Here is a 14,783-nt window from a genome sequence, read left to right on the forward strand (position 1 = left end):
TGGTCGCCTGCCATATTTACTATTCTTTCTACATATCGGGATAGTTTTTTCCTGCAATCTCAATAAAGATTCTTTAAAATACAGCCAGCTCTCCTGAACTCCTTTCCCCCTCATGTTACTTTCCCCTTCATGTTATTTTCCTGCCCATCAGTTCCCTGAGGGAGTCAACGTCTGCTTTTCTGAAGTCCAGGGTCCGTATTCTGCTGCTCTGCTTTCTTCCTTGTGTCAGGATCCTGAACTCGACCATCTCATGGTCACTGCCTCCCAGGTTCCCATCCACTTTTGCTTCCCCTACTAACTCTTCTCTGTTTGTGAGCAGCAGGTCAATAAGAGCTCTGTCCTAGTTGGTTCCTCCAGCACTTGCACCAGGAAATTGTCCCCTACACTTTCCAAAAACTTCCTGGATTGTCTGTGCACTGCTGTATTGCTCTCCCAGCAGATATCATGGTGATATCTCTAGTTCTTTCTCACTCACCTGCTTTCAACCAACTCTGGAAGAGTTAGTACCACTGTAGACAAAATTCTGGGCTCTTGCTTCTTTCTCCTTTATTCTAACCACTATATAATCTTGCCTCTCTAAAAATGCAGTCATTGATCCAGTTTCACTGTGTTAAAACTGAAGTATGTGGTGCTGAGTCAAGCCCTGTGTAACTAGGTTACTTGGAATGTGTGCTCTTCAAAATGCATACCCCTAACTCTTACTTTTCCACCACTTAAACAGGTTAAATCATCAAGTTGGTGTCAAGATCATTAACAACTAAGAATATTCCTCTACTCTCAAAGGTCAGCATTTTCCCCATTCCAGGGAATAAGACTCAAACTGTGGATTTGGGTGTGGATGGAAGCACCAAATCTATCTGTGACTCTGTCTTATTGCCACATTGAGGAGCAATAAACTGAGATGCAAAAGATTTCACAGCTCCACAGAGGGGTCCAGCACCACTGAGAAAACTGTGTATATTGTTAGTTTATTTAAGAGAAAGATTTCCCCTAGAATATGAGGGAACAGAATTTATTTTTGCAAGGAAATTGTTTGAAAGCATGTTCATCCACCCTGTGATTCTGTAGACTGTTTAAGAGTATGACAAACAGGGATGGGGAGATGGTGGGGTTAGCATGCCGGAAGTGGGAATATTGTGGGGGCTGATGTCTGTTTCTCACAATATCCCGTGGAGGTGAGAGCAGAAGCTGGAAAAGGGGCTGGAGTAGCTGCCAAAGCACCCAGGATCAGGCTAGCTGCCAGGAGACAGGCAGGAACAGCTCCCCAGTCCTCTTCCTATCTTTTCACTTGGCCCGGTGACTAGCAGCATTGCTCAGGTTTGGCTGGGCCCCCACTCTGTTATGATACAGGAGCAACTGGTCAAATATGAGTGGGTGGCATTGCAGAGAGGAGCACATGGCACTTGACAGTTGGGGTGGGGGGAGTGGGGAGAAGATAGTATGAAGGGATATGGAAAACTTTCCTCCTGGAAGGAGACATGCATGGTCTGTGTGAGTACACATCTGCAGTGGGAAGGTGTGATGGGTTCAGTCACCGAGTCCTTGGGACTGTCACCTGATGTGCTGAAATTACCTCTGAGCCTATTTTCCCTGCCAGCATGGGACTTCCAGAACCCTGTACTGTTGAGCCAGACATGCTAGCCTGCTGTAACACAGACCCAGGGTTTGGTCCATGCCCCCAAAGCTCCAGACTTAACTGAAAACTGCTCAGCAGGATAACTGTTTCCAGCACCCAGCCACCCAGTTCCCAGTGGGATCCAAACCGCAAATAACCCTATTCTACTCTGTATAAAGCTTGTACAGGGTAAGTTCATAAATTGTCTGTGCTCTATAACACTGATAGAGAGATATGCACAGCTGTTTGTTCCCCCAGGTATTAATCACTTACTCTGGGTTTAGTAATAAACAAAAGTGATTTTATTAAGTATAAAAAGTAAAGTTTAAGTGGTTTCAAGTAATCATAGACAGAACAAAGTATGTCACCAAGCAAAATAAAGCAAAAATGTGCAAGTCTAAGCCTAATACATTAAGAAACTGATTTCAGGTAATATCTCACCCTCAGAGATGTTCCAATAATCTTCTTTCACAGACTAGACTCCTTCCTAGTCTGTGCCAAATCCTTTCCCCCGCTACAGTCCTTGTTCATTCCAGCAGACATCTCAGGTGGTAAGCAGGGGTTTTCTTATGACTGGCTGCCTTCTTTGTCCTGCTCCACCCCCTTTTATAACTTTAGAACAAGGCAGGAATCTTTTGTCTGTGCTTGTCCCCACTCCCACCTCATCAATGGAAAAGTACAAGGATTAAGATGGATTCCAGTATCATGTGACATGGTCACATGTCACTGTAAGACCCCTAGTCTCCATTCCTCCTGAATTGGCCCACATGTATACAGGAAGGTTTGCAGGTAAATAAACCATTTACAACCAGTTGTCCTAGTCACTGGGAGCCATTAAGATTCTAAACCACCATTAATGGCCCACACTTTGCATAATTACAATAGGACCTCAGAGTTATACTTCATATTTCTGGCTTCAGATACAAGAATGATACATGCATACAAATAGGAAGAATATATTCAGTAGGTTATAAGTTATGATACCTTACAAGAGATCTTTTGCATAAAGCATATTCCAGTTACATCATATTCACACTCATAAGCATATTTCCATAAAACATATGGAGTGCAATGGCAAAGGAGGCACCAATGATTATGGGTCAATTAATGAGGAGGAGTGTTAAAGGCATAAATCCTCTATTGTTGTAGTAACAAATGTCACAATAAATGGAGTTGGACAAGTGGTTTGGTGGGTGCAGTTTTGAGGAGTACACAGTTCAGTGTGGGATGCACTGTATATAGAAAGACCTGGGTCTTGAGGACATATACACTAAGTATCTTGGTATAGTGCTTAGTACATTTAGGTTTCAGCATGCACCTCAGAACCCCCATCCCCAATCAAAGTGAACTCCTGCTACCTATGATTACAAAACACCATCCCTTCATTCTACAACCCACCAGATCGAAGTCTTGTTCTAGTCTACCAACCTATTTATGTAAATGTCTAATTGGAGCTTACAGACTGCAGCACATAAGTCTTTGTATAGCATGCCAGTGCGGTCCTGGAACCAACCTCCTGAAGCTACTTCTTTCTCATGGCATGATAACCAGCTTCCCTACTTTATTTCTAATTACTTCCTGGCCTAAAATATATGTAATTTAGGCCTTGAGGGCTTGATCTGACTCACTGATGTCAAGGATGGGCCTCCAATTGACTTCAATGAGATCTGGATCAGACCCTGATTCAGCAAGGTTTCTAGGAAGGTGTGTACCTTGAAACATTTGAATAGTCCCATTGATTTCAAGTAAAGCACTTACTTAATTTGCTCAAGTTTTGCTGAATCAGAGCCCTAACAAGATACGTGTCAGTGCTTTGCTATACTGGGGCCACTATGATTAAAGTAAATTCAATTTTGCTTATTTGTTAAAACAATTAATAAAGTGGAATTTGCTACAGGCTTGACAGATTATTTTCTAGCAATATTTCAGAGTGTTAATGTACCCCCGGTACTTAACAACTTGGTGAAACCCTGTATGTTCCAGAGAATACTTCTAAATTAATTTTCTATAAATAGGAACTTACCTGTACCATTGAGATGTCAGGCGAGAGCCAAAGAGTCCCTTGAGTTCCTGTGTGTCCTGTAATGTGATTATTTCACTTGGTGTTTGAATTCTATTGTGTTCAAAATTGATGGACCACATTCTGTTCCCTGCTGAATTCTTCTGGATTTCCACCAGAACAAGTGAAAACAGAATTCAGGCCATACTGTTGTACAGCTGCTTTAGTCTTATTTCCCATACCACTATAGTAAATGCCTTATACAGGGAAAAGGAATTCAAAAGGGTTGGATTGAGTGATCTCTCAAGTCTCATTATTTTAAAGGTGCAGGCAAATATACATTTGTAAAAAACACTCATGATTCCTCCCAATTTGACTGATCAAAATCAAATCTGTTTTTTTCTCCCAGCCTTTGCTCTCATTTTACATGCATGTAAGTGCATTTGAAGTCAATGGAAATACATGTGCGTAACTGACAGCAGAATGTGGCCTCATCTCTTTTTCTGCAGCTTCTTCCCTCATAAAAATATTTTTTCTTTGACGAATTATTTAAGTGTGTGCATATTTGTTCTTGTCAAACACAAATCTGATCATCAGCATTTGTATTATGAAATAAACTGACTGATCCAGAGTCTAACATGAGAATTTAAACAGATGTCTATAAAACCTGGTTTGTTTTAACTCCAACACAGATATACAACTGTTCATTTTGTTTAGTATAAGCTCGAAGTTTTGGTATTGAAATGTCATTTTTCCCCTCCACATCTCATAATCTTCATCCTGTACCTCCCTATTAAATATTAGTTCCAGCCTATGATACTCAACTTGCTGTTTCAATTTCCTTCATCTAACCTCAGAGGGGCTTCTCTTTCTCGCCATGGCTCTGTCTTTAAAGCCAAATTCATACCTTGTATTCAGGGAGAAACTCTGATAAAACTCCTCTTGACTTCAATAGGGTCAGGATTTCACTCTCCATTTTCATTTAGGCAAATTCCCTTTGGTGGTAGATGGCACGTTGCCATGTATACTATATGTAACCTTTTACATCAGTGGCTGTCTGATTGAGTAATATCTAAGAGAAGAACTCAAGACTTGGCTCTGATATGCCTCAGGCTCTACTTTTTAGTTAATTGATTGATGGTATGAGACACAATCAATATAAATCTTTCGCAAAATAGTATATTTCCAAGTAGTGCTTGCTGTGCTGCTTCATAATTGCAGATCATTTGGATTATTTTCTTGAGCACCGAGAATGTAAGTAACATAGTGTGTTTTATATGAGTTTCATAAAGCAAGGGTAAATCTCTGGCAATTTTCAACTATTGCTTGTGGAACTTGTACTTCTCGGTGAACCAAGAGCAATCCTTGTTAAGTTAGTGGAACTGGCTTGAGCTGCTAAGTGAAGACATTAATAATTTCCAAGCCAGTATAGATCATCAGTAATTTTGGTTTCATGAGGATGATTCTTGGATTTCATGGGTGTGAAAGAAAGAAAGAAACACGAATGTGAACTAAGAACAATTTAATTTAAATTCACTGCTGACATCTCTAGCTTGCGCCTGTGTTTGGCAAACATGAAATACTTGTTACCTGAAACCTAGCAGCGGCACGGTGTCGCACATTTACCATTAAAATTCTTCCAAATTATTAAAAGCTGCTCTGATGTTGTTGGAAAATCAAGCCAGTTCCAATGGCAAAATGTAATCTTTAGGCTGAATGTATACAATACATGCATAACACCCATTAACAATAAAAGGAATTACTGAATGGGTACGTATTGAGGAGACAGTAGACCCCTCTGAATACAAGCATTGGAAGGTTTTCAGTTCTCAGAATCACTGGCAATTTGACTTTACCAAACCTTTTTTCCACCCACAGTAACAGAATATAGGCAATTTCTCAAAAAAGCTAGTATCCACAAAGGTATTCTCAAGAAGTACTCTGCGCTTTCTCCTGCCAATGTTTGTTTCCGCATTGATTATAAGACAGAAAGTGAGTGGGGTCAGCATTAATTTAATTCCCTTAATCTTATCAGGTTCTGAACACAGATAAATAAGCAACTCATTTTATTTCATTAAGGCAATTCTTTTAATCTAATTTCATATTCAGTCTGCTCATGCAGAATAAGTGTCCCCATCCACTATGCAGTGATTACACGAAATGCTGAAGGTCACTTAGAGGTAAACTTTGAGTTTTGAACTGGATTTTATCCACCCTGCCCTATTGGACTTTTGATGAACATTGTACAATTTAAGGTTCTTTAGATCTAGATGGGTTATGTGAGTGCCTAGATTTGGTGCATTTCAGGGGCAACGTGACTCTGAGGAATTCTACTGCAGTGAAAAGTCATAAAACCGCAAAGTACCAGCAGCCACCCTCCAGATCATAAACTGCAAAATAAGACATTAAAGCAGAGAATTTCAAATTGTGGGGCATACACCCCTAAGGGGACATGGAGGAATGTCCGGGGAGGGGTCGAGAGGCAATGCCAGGTGGCTTGTACCAGCCCTGCCTGCTGGGGCCCAGGACAACTACCAAGGGGATAGGGAAGGAATACAACCTCTATCCCCTCACTCACTTCACAGGCCACACAGTCTGTAGGTCAGTGTCAACATCTGCTGGGGCCATGTCTATTCCTGCTCCCAGAAGCTTCTGTGGCCAGTGCTGGCTCCATCCCCAGAGACTGTCGCACGCACCTTCCCCAACCCTGAAAACTTGAGGGGAGGGAAAGGTGGAGGGGCAGGTATTGGCCCTGCCCTAGCAGTGTATAGCCTGGCTGCAAGGTAGAAGCAGCCCACTGCTGAGGAAGTCTTGGCTGTGCCATTGGTAAGTATCTGTGTATTTGAAAGTTACAGGTGTAGGTAATTTAATTAAAGTTGTGCTAAGGTCTCTGTTAAGTTTATAAGTAGGCTATCATATCAAGCATACTTTCCCATGTGTCTAGTTTTGTCTGGGTTAGGGGGGCACAACCAAAAATTGTAACTCAAAGGGGTGGCTCAGGTCAAAGTTCAAAAACCTCTGCATTAAAGATTCAGTGACACTTTTAATAAGACCAGGGAGGCTGATTCTGCTAGCGACTGGCCTAAAACTTTAGGCAGAGTGCTGTAACCCTTCTGAGTTGCTCCTTAGCAGCACATGTTATCATGAAGGGTGCTTTAAAAATTGCCTTTTTGTCTTTTGCTCTGGCTGCTGAGCTGTTCAAAGAATCCATATAGTGGCTTCAGCTGCCTTGGTCCTTCTCATTCTAGTAAGGTGTGCCAAGTGCTCCCAATGGATTCTTAAAACCAGCACTACCACCACTACCAAACCCCTATACCTTTAACAGTTGTGAATGGTGCATACAATTAGAATGCCAGTACACTTATTGTACTCTTTGTTCTCTCTGTCTTCTGCACAGGGTGGTACCTCACTAACAGAACTGTTGTGTGTTAATCATAATGTCTTGACCTAGTTCCAACTAAGTAAAAGATTCCATCTATGCTTAAAATTCTCATCTATACTTTTGTGTAGATATTTCTCACTTCTTGAGTCATATTGCTGTGTGCTAGTACATAGTAGTCATGGCCCATTGCATATGTAAGTGGTGATTAATGTATATTTAATCCTTTATAAAATACTGTGGGATCCTGGTGTTTTGAATGCAATTATAAAGATATCTCTATAATTACATGAGGAGCAACAAATGTTACTGAAAGTTGCCATGCAGTGTTTCAGTTCTGTGCGACGTTAAATTATTTTACCAGATACTACTGGTGATCAAAGTGAAATCTTCGTGGTCTGAGGGATAGGATTAGCACCAAGTTAACAAAAAACCATCTCTTAGGCTATGTTAAACCAAGACAGCTGATACAGCTGCAGGATATGGAATAGACAGAGAGATGTCATGGATCTCTGTTATAAGAGCAATTTAATACTTTAATTTTTGTGGTCCTCTAACAGTTGTTACCTCCCCACCTCCACCCCATTCTCTGGCTCCTATGCTGTGCTTTGCAGGTATTGCTAACTGTAAAGGAGCAGACCCTCATCTGGTGTTAATTGTCATAGCTCTATTAAATTTAATAGTCCTATGACAATTAGCACCAGATGAGGGTCTCTCCTTCCCCCCCAAACAGAGAGAGGACTAACTGTTGTGATACTACCAGGCATAGACATCTCTCACTCTCAGTATGTATAATTCTATGGTAATAATGTGCTTGAGTCAATTATTTTTAGTAGGTTTTTTATGTACCTCCCCTTGTCTAGACAGCACAAAATGGAAGGGCTATTTAAACCCACATGCTTAAGTCAAACTCTAGCTTTGGAGGGCAGGGGGATATTTTTCTGGGGGTAGGTTATCCATTAACTACTTACAGCAGGATCTCTTGAAGCTCTTTGGAAGCACTTGATACTAGGCACCGTTGGTGATAGGGTACTGGACTAGATGTACCACTGGTCTGATCCAATATGGTGATTCAAATGTTCCTAGATATATTTGGAAAGATTATCTTGAAAATCAGCCTGTTTGTCTGACCAGGTTCTTATAATGTACCTGTTATGGCAGACATCACCAGCTGGAACTGTTATATATCATCATTAAAAATATTTTTTAAAGTGTGTAAGTAAATCTTCAGTCTTGGGAAGACATGCCGTGTTGTTGCACAAGGTTCTAAGTGGAAGCAGTGGTCTTTTGAGTAGCTGCTGTGTGAGCAGCAGGAGAGGTTGCTCTCAGCTTTGAGTTTTAATTAGTCAATTCTTGAGATAGTTTCTCTCTGAGAAGTGAGTATTGGTGCTGGCTTTAGGTTCCCAAAAGAGGGAATTTCCTGCATGCTGTTTGACCATCTCTGTATCAGAACTGACATTTTATTTACTCATACTCAAGTTACGCCTGAATATACCCAGACTCCATGGAAATCTAACCTGCAAGACCCGAGATATCCGCCACTATTCTGCAGAGAAATGATGCTGGTGTCCCAATAAGACATTGGTGTCATAAGAAGGGACAGTAGAATCAACCCACTCTTTACCTGAGCATCTAAGCAGCCCTTAAATTTATTTATGCAAACTAGCTAATTATAAAGGAAAGTGTCTTTGATAAGAAAATAGACCTAATTCATAGGCAATACGTAGTGATGTTTCACGTTGAGTGGATATAATGAAGTTAATAGTCTGTTGCGCAGGAGTCTAAGACTGTTAATTTCTTTGGCAAGAAGCCAGAAGAAAGTGCAAGTTAAAGTAGTTGTATTTTCTTACATCCTCCTTTTAGTTGCTTTTCCTGTTACACTAAGTAGCTGGGAGACAGAAATGTATGAGTTACACCAGTCTAATTTTAAACTTAGTGGGACACATTCAGAGGATAAGGGTAGGAGAAGAAATTGCATATAAGAAATTGGAATTGAGACTAGTCTGATGTATGCTGAGAGGTTAGAAGAACGTGTAAATTACACAAACTTGGAGTCCTTTAGACTCACCTAAGAACTTGGCTCAGTCTTCAGAGTGCAAGAACTAAACAAAGAAATCATGAGCTATGTACAGTGCTTCCTCTTAATGCAATTACAGTCTCTCAGGCTATGTGGAAACTGTTAGTTTTTAAAGATCAGCTTGCATTTAATTATGCCAATAAACTCTGCAGGCCTATCTGTCTATTAGAGAAAACATTGTTGCCATTGTTTCTAATATAATGTTTTAAATTTACTTAAAGGACAGACAAAAAAGAGTTAAAGCTATTGTTCTTCAAGCAGGGCTTAGATTGGGATGAAAAATAAGTGCTAAATCTGCCAGTGGCTGAGAATGGATTTTCACTAGCCTGATATACAGTTTTCTTTTTTTTCTTTTTTTCTTTTTTTTTTGCCAAGCTACAACAACAAAAACTAGCAACAAAAATAATTCATACTAACATATGCATGTTATGGCCATTGATTGGGCCCTTTAAAGCTCAGGTCTGTAGTTGCAGGACACACAACTAAGAGTAAACATGCAACATACTGGAAAGCCAGATATAAGGCTTCTTGCCTCTGGGGTAGGAGTTGTAGATAAGAGAGACCCAGGGTCAAGGAAATCCTAGTGTGAGCCTCTCCATATTAGCCAGGGAGGGCTATCAAAGAGAAAGGGTGTGTTCCCTCCCTTCCCAGCAGGTGGAATCTGGGGAAGCCTCAGGAGATTAGTACCAGGATTTTGAGTCCATTTGCTTTTTGTTTTGTCATTCCTGTTTGAAAGTAAAGCCAGCCCTGAGGAAAGGGTCTTGGACTGAATGGCTGTTGGGAGCTTTATGCTAACGTCCCCAGCTGATGAGCTGGAACACTGGCTTTCAAGTTGTGACTTTTTGAGTCACTCTGACTTCCCTTTTATATTATCCTATGACAGGGATCAGCAACCTTTGGCACATAGCCTGCCAGGGCTGGTTTGTTTACCTGCCATGTCCAGAGGTTTGGCTGATCACAGCTCCCACTGGCCGCGGTTTGCCGCTCCAGGACAATGGGGGGGGCGGAGGGAAGCAGTGACCAGCTCATCCTTCAGCCCGTGTTGCTTCCCACAGCCCCTATTGGCCTGGAGAGGCGAACTGCAGCCATTGGGAGCCACGATCTGCCGAACCTGCGGACACGGCAGGTAAACAAACTGGCCCGGCCTGCCAGAGTGCTTACCCTGGCAGGCCGCGTGCCAAAGGTTGCCAATCTCTGTCCTAAGATTTCCTTTTCCCTCTCTCCCTTGCACTATCTGTTTTTCCTCTTTCTCTCTCTCTCCCTTGCTCTCTCTTTTTCTCTCATTGAAAAATAACATATTCTTTCCTCTCATTTCTGTCTCTTGTTTTGTTTCCCTCAAACTCCATCCTCTCTGATCATCTTTTCTCCATTCTTTTATCCATTAGCTGTATCCATCTCTTTAAGCCTCTCCTTCTCTTCCACCTTCCCTTCTTTCATGGTTCCTCCAACCTGCACTTTTGAAATAGGCCTCTAAACCCTGGAGTCCTTCAGGCTGCCTACCTCACCATGTTATCCCTACTTGCTCTTTATGATCCATAGGGTTGGGGATAGGGATGGGGAGAGAGGTTATTTGAATTGCCTCAGAATGTCCTTGAGCTTTCTCTGCCTTCAAGAAAAACTACAGCATATTCAATTGTGCTTCTAAGGCCTGATCCAAAGCCCTCTAAAGTCAGTGAGAGCCTCTCCATTGATTTCAATGTGCTTGGATCAGACCCTGCCAAGAACCTAACTTTTTCAATTTGATCTAAAATATTAAAAATCTGTTGCTTCATGACAATCATAAGATTTTGCCGTTTGAACAATATATTGTTCCCATATATCCTCCAACCAGGCTGCATTGTGCAGCAGGGCCGGTGCAAGGATATTTTGCGCCCTAGGCAAAACTTCCACCTTGCGCACCTCCCCCACCCCCCAAGAAAATCACATACATTATACACAATACATGGTCACAGAGTAACATGTGATAATTTAGAATTTATGTTTCCACGCTTTAAGTTTAGCAAATTTAGAAAGAAGTTCCTCCAAGTCAATGCTGTGAGCAATGTCATGTTCTATTGACAAGGTAGATAGCCCAACAAATCTTTGTTGCAACATTGATGTTTGCATGTATGTTTTTATCAACTTGAGCTTCGAGAAGCTTCGCTCACCATTGGCCACAGAAGCTGGGAGAGTCAAGAGGATGCGAAGAGCAATAACTGTGTTAGGGACACTATCTATCAGCTTATTTTCCCATATGAAGTTCAATACATCTTGCGGTCATGAACTCCTTTGGACTCGTCTTGCAATAGCTTGCAATTCACTGCACAAGTCAAAGGCATCAATATCTTTGGATTCATCATGTTGCAAAGCTTTCTCCAGATTCAAGCAATGTTCCATAATTTGCTTTGGTGTTTTATTTTGTAAACTGTAAACATCATATATGAAGCCAAATACTGAACTAATTTGCTGCATCAGTGTGAATCTTTCTTCAACCAAATGTATTGCTGTGTCAATGACTGCAAAGTAAAAGTTCACTTTCAATTTTTCTTTCGGATTATAAATAGGTTCGTCATCTGCTTTATATGGGAACTGCTTCCTCTTCTTTCTAATATGGATTGGATCTGGTTCAAAAAGTGCCGGTACATCCAACTCCTCCGCAAGCTCACCTGCATCTACCAATGTTTTCTCAAAGGCTGCGTCACTTCTGCGGCCCGCAAGAAACTTCTTGGTTTCTCCAAGTTGATTAATGGCATCACATATATCAAATTCTTTTGCCTGAAGTTGTTTGCTAGTTATGTTGATCTCAAACAATATGTCATACCACAAAACAAGAGAAACGAAACTTGAAACTAGAAATGGCTTTTGTAAGAGCCTTTGCATCAACTCATGATGTATTACCAGATGATCCTGTCAGAGTAGTGTCTTCATAGATGTCTACCAGAGCATCGTAGATGTCACCAAGCTGATAGCGAAGAGGTTTCAAGGCATCGATTTGACTTTCCCATCTTGTTTCACTCAATAGTTTAACTGTGAGATTAGATACATGGCATGTTAGAACTTCCCAGCGATGTGTAGAAGCTAAGAAATACACATACACACGTTGAACTAAATCAAAGAAGGCAGTTGCCTCCAAGCAACACTTTGCAGCATCATTAACAACCAAATTCAATGAATGTGCACTGCAAGGAACGAAAAAGGCTCGTGGATTAATATCCAAAATTGTTCGCTGGACACCATTTTCTTTCCCTTTCATATTGCTCCCATTGTCGTAGCCTTGACCAAGCAAGTTTTCTATAGGCAGTGACGTCTAACTGGTGAAGAATAGTTTCTGTCATACCAGCTCCAGTTGTCTCCATAAGCGACACAAATCCCAAGAAGCGTTCCTTTATTCATACTGATTCAGACTCATTCTCAGTTTCTGAAGTAGGCCTATCCACAAACCGAATGATCATGGTCATTTGTTCAACGTGGCCTGAATCTGGTGTACAATCTAGAATGAGTGATCCCATTCTTTCACACATACAGAATGGGAAGAGACTGTCTAGAAAGGAGTATGGCAGAAAGAGATCTAGGGGTCATAGTGGACCACAAGCTTAATATGAGTCAACAGTGTGATACTGTTGCAAAAAAAGCAAACATGATTCTGGGATGCATTAACAGGTGTGTTGTAAACAAGACACGAGAAGTCATTCTTCCACTTTACTCTGCGCTGGTTAGGCCTCAACTGGAGTATTGTGTCCAGTTCTGGGCACCACATTTCAAGAAAGATGTGGAGAAATTGGAGAGGGTCCAGAGAAGAGCAACAAGAATGATTAAAGGTCTAGAGAACATGACCTATGAAGGAAGGCTGAAGGAATTGGGTTTGTTTAGTTTGGAAAAGAGAAGACTGAGAGGGGACATGATAGCAGTTTTCAGGTATCTAAAAGGGTGTCATCAGGAGGAGGGAGAAAACTTGTTCACCTTAGCCTCCAATGATAGAACAAGAAGCAATGGGCTTAAACTGCAGCAAGGGAGATTTAGGTTGGACATTAGGAAAAAGTTCCTAACTGTCAGGGTAGTTAAACACTGGAATAGATTGCCTAGGGAAGTTGTGGAATCTCCATCTCTGGAGATATTTAAGAGTAGGTTAGATAAATGTCTATCAGGGATGGTCTAGACAGTATTTGGTCCTGCCATGAGGGCAGGGGACTGGACTCGATGACCTCTCGAGGTCCCTTCCAGTCCTAGAGTCTATGAGTCTATGAGTCTATAAGTATTTTGCAGCACGAGCAGATGCTAGGATTTTTTGTTTGATGGCATTAGATAGAAGCTGAATAAGCTCATTCTGTATGTCTTTCCCTAGGTAATGTACATGCATCTCCTGGTCCTTAATCCTGCGAAGATGCTCATCCATAAGTGGGTCAAACAAAGATAGATATTCGACAAATTTGAGGAAATTCCCATTACCAGAAGTGTGCAGTTTTTCATGTGTTCCCCGAAAGGCCAGGATTTGCACACCAAGAGCTCTGACCAAAGCAATCAGATGTTTTAGTATTTGCTGCCAATACTTTTCTTCTTGCTTAATCAAGCGCAAATGTTCTTCATCAATTGTTCTCTCGTATTTCAATCGCAATTCAAGTTCCTTCCATGTCTGAACATTCATCAAATGTTCACTGCTTTTCTCGTGCCGTGAAAGAATTGCAGACATGTCTTTCCAATCCCTTGAGTCTTTTTCAGAAAGAGATGATATGCCAATAGTACCACTGCCAAACAACTTGCAGCAGAAGCAAAAGACAGAATCACTTGATGTGGAATACTGCAGCCATTGATAGTGCATTTCTTCTCTATTAACAAGTCTACATTTGTAATGAATTGTCGAGAATTTTCTTTGCTTACTATCTTTGGGGAAATCGAACTGCTGAACTTGTTCCGGCCCATGTTCCACCAGAATTTGTCAGACTTGATCATCACATTTGGCCCAAGTAGCAGGATCATTAAAGCTCAAATTCAAACGAGTGACATTTTCGCTTTCACGGTCTTCCAAGTTTTGATCCTCGCATGTCTCATTTGATTTGTCTTCAATATTCAGATTATGTTCTTCAAACTCTTCTTCAACTTGTAAAACTCCCACCTCCACCTCCATCTCTGCTTGATCCTTTGACATTGAACTACCTTCATCTCTGGCCAATGGATGGAGATATTTCAGAAATGAACCTTCTTGCTTTCTTTCTTCTTTTTGCTTATCAGCCTTCTGCTTATGAAATTGTGCCCCAGACCTTTTTTTTTAATTTTCCATGAGGCTACATCAACTGAAAACAAAAAAAAAATGAAATTTTATTCCTATCAGTCCTTTTTCTTGTTCACTATTGAAAGTAAAGGATAGAGAATTCATGTCACTTACTATAATTAACTATTTGAATTTCATCAACTGTTTGATGTAAATATTGATTAAGAGATCAAGATGACTTTCCCTTAAAATTAAGCAATGTTGATTGTAATCAGAAATACATCTTTTTTAGTCACTTATACTTCCTTCCTTCATATCAAAATCTGACTGGGAGTGCTGCAGAACCCATTCTGTCTAACTGCCCATGCACCCCCAAATGATTAAAAACATCAAATGGTACAAACTCAATTTGAACGAAAAATTCCATTTTCTAACTAAATAGGTCACACACACTCAAATGGTTACCAAGTGCTCTCTGTGGTAGTATGCTCATCTGCTCTAAATGCCTACTAACTTCCCTATGAAAAT

The 14,783-nt window shown here is 40.9% G+C and overlaps 1 pseudogene; it reads right to left on the minus strand.

Annotated features, from left to right (window-relative positions):
- Positions 1–11,431: 11,431 nt before the first annotated feature.
- Positions 11,432–14,192, minus strand: LOC127043655 (uncharacterized; annotated as a pseudogene).
- Positions 14,193–14,783: the final 591 nt, after the last annotated feature.

The sequence above is a fragment of the Gopherus flavomarginatus genome, chromosome 2 (genome assembly GCF_025201925.1).
Source record: "Gopherus flavomarginatus isolate rGopFla2 chromosome 2, rGopFla2.mat.asm, whole genome shotgun sequence".
In the NCBI taxonomy this organism is placed as follows: Eukaryota; Metazoa; Chordata; order Testudines; family Testudinidae; genus Gopherus; species Gopherus flavomarginatus.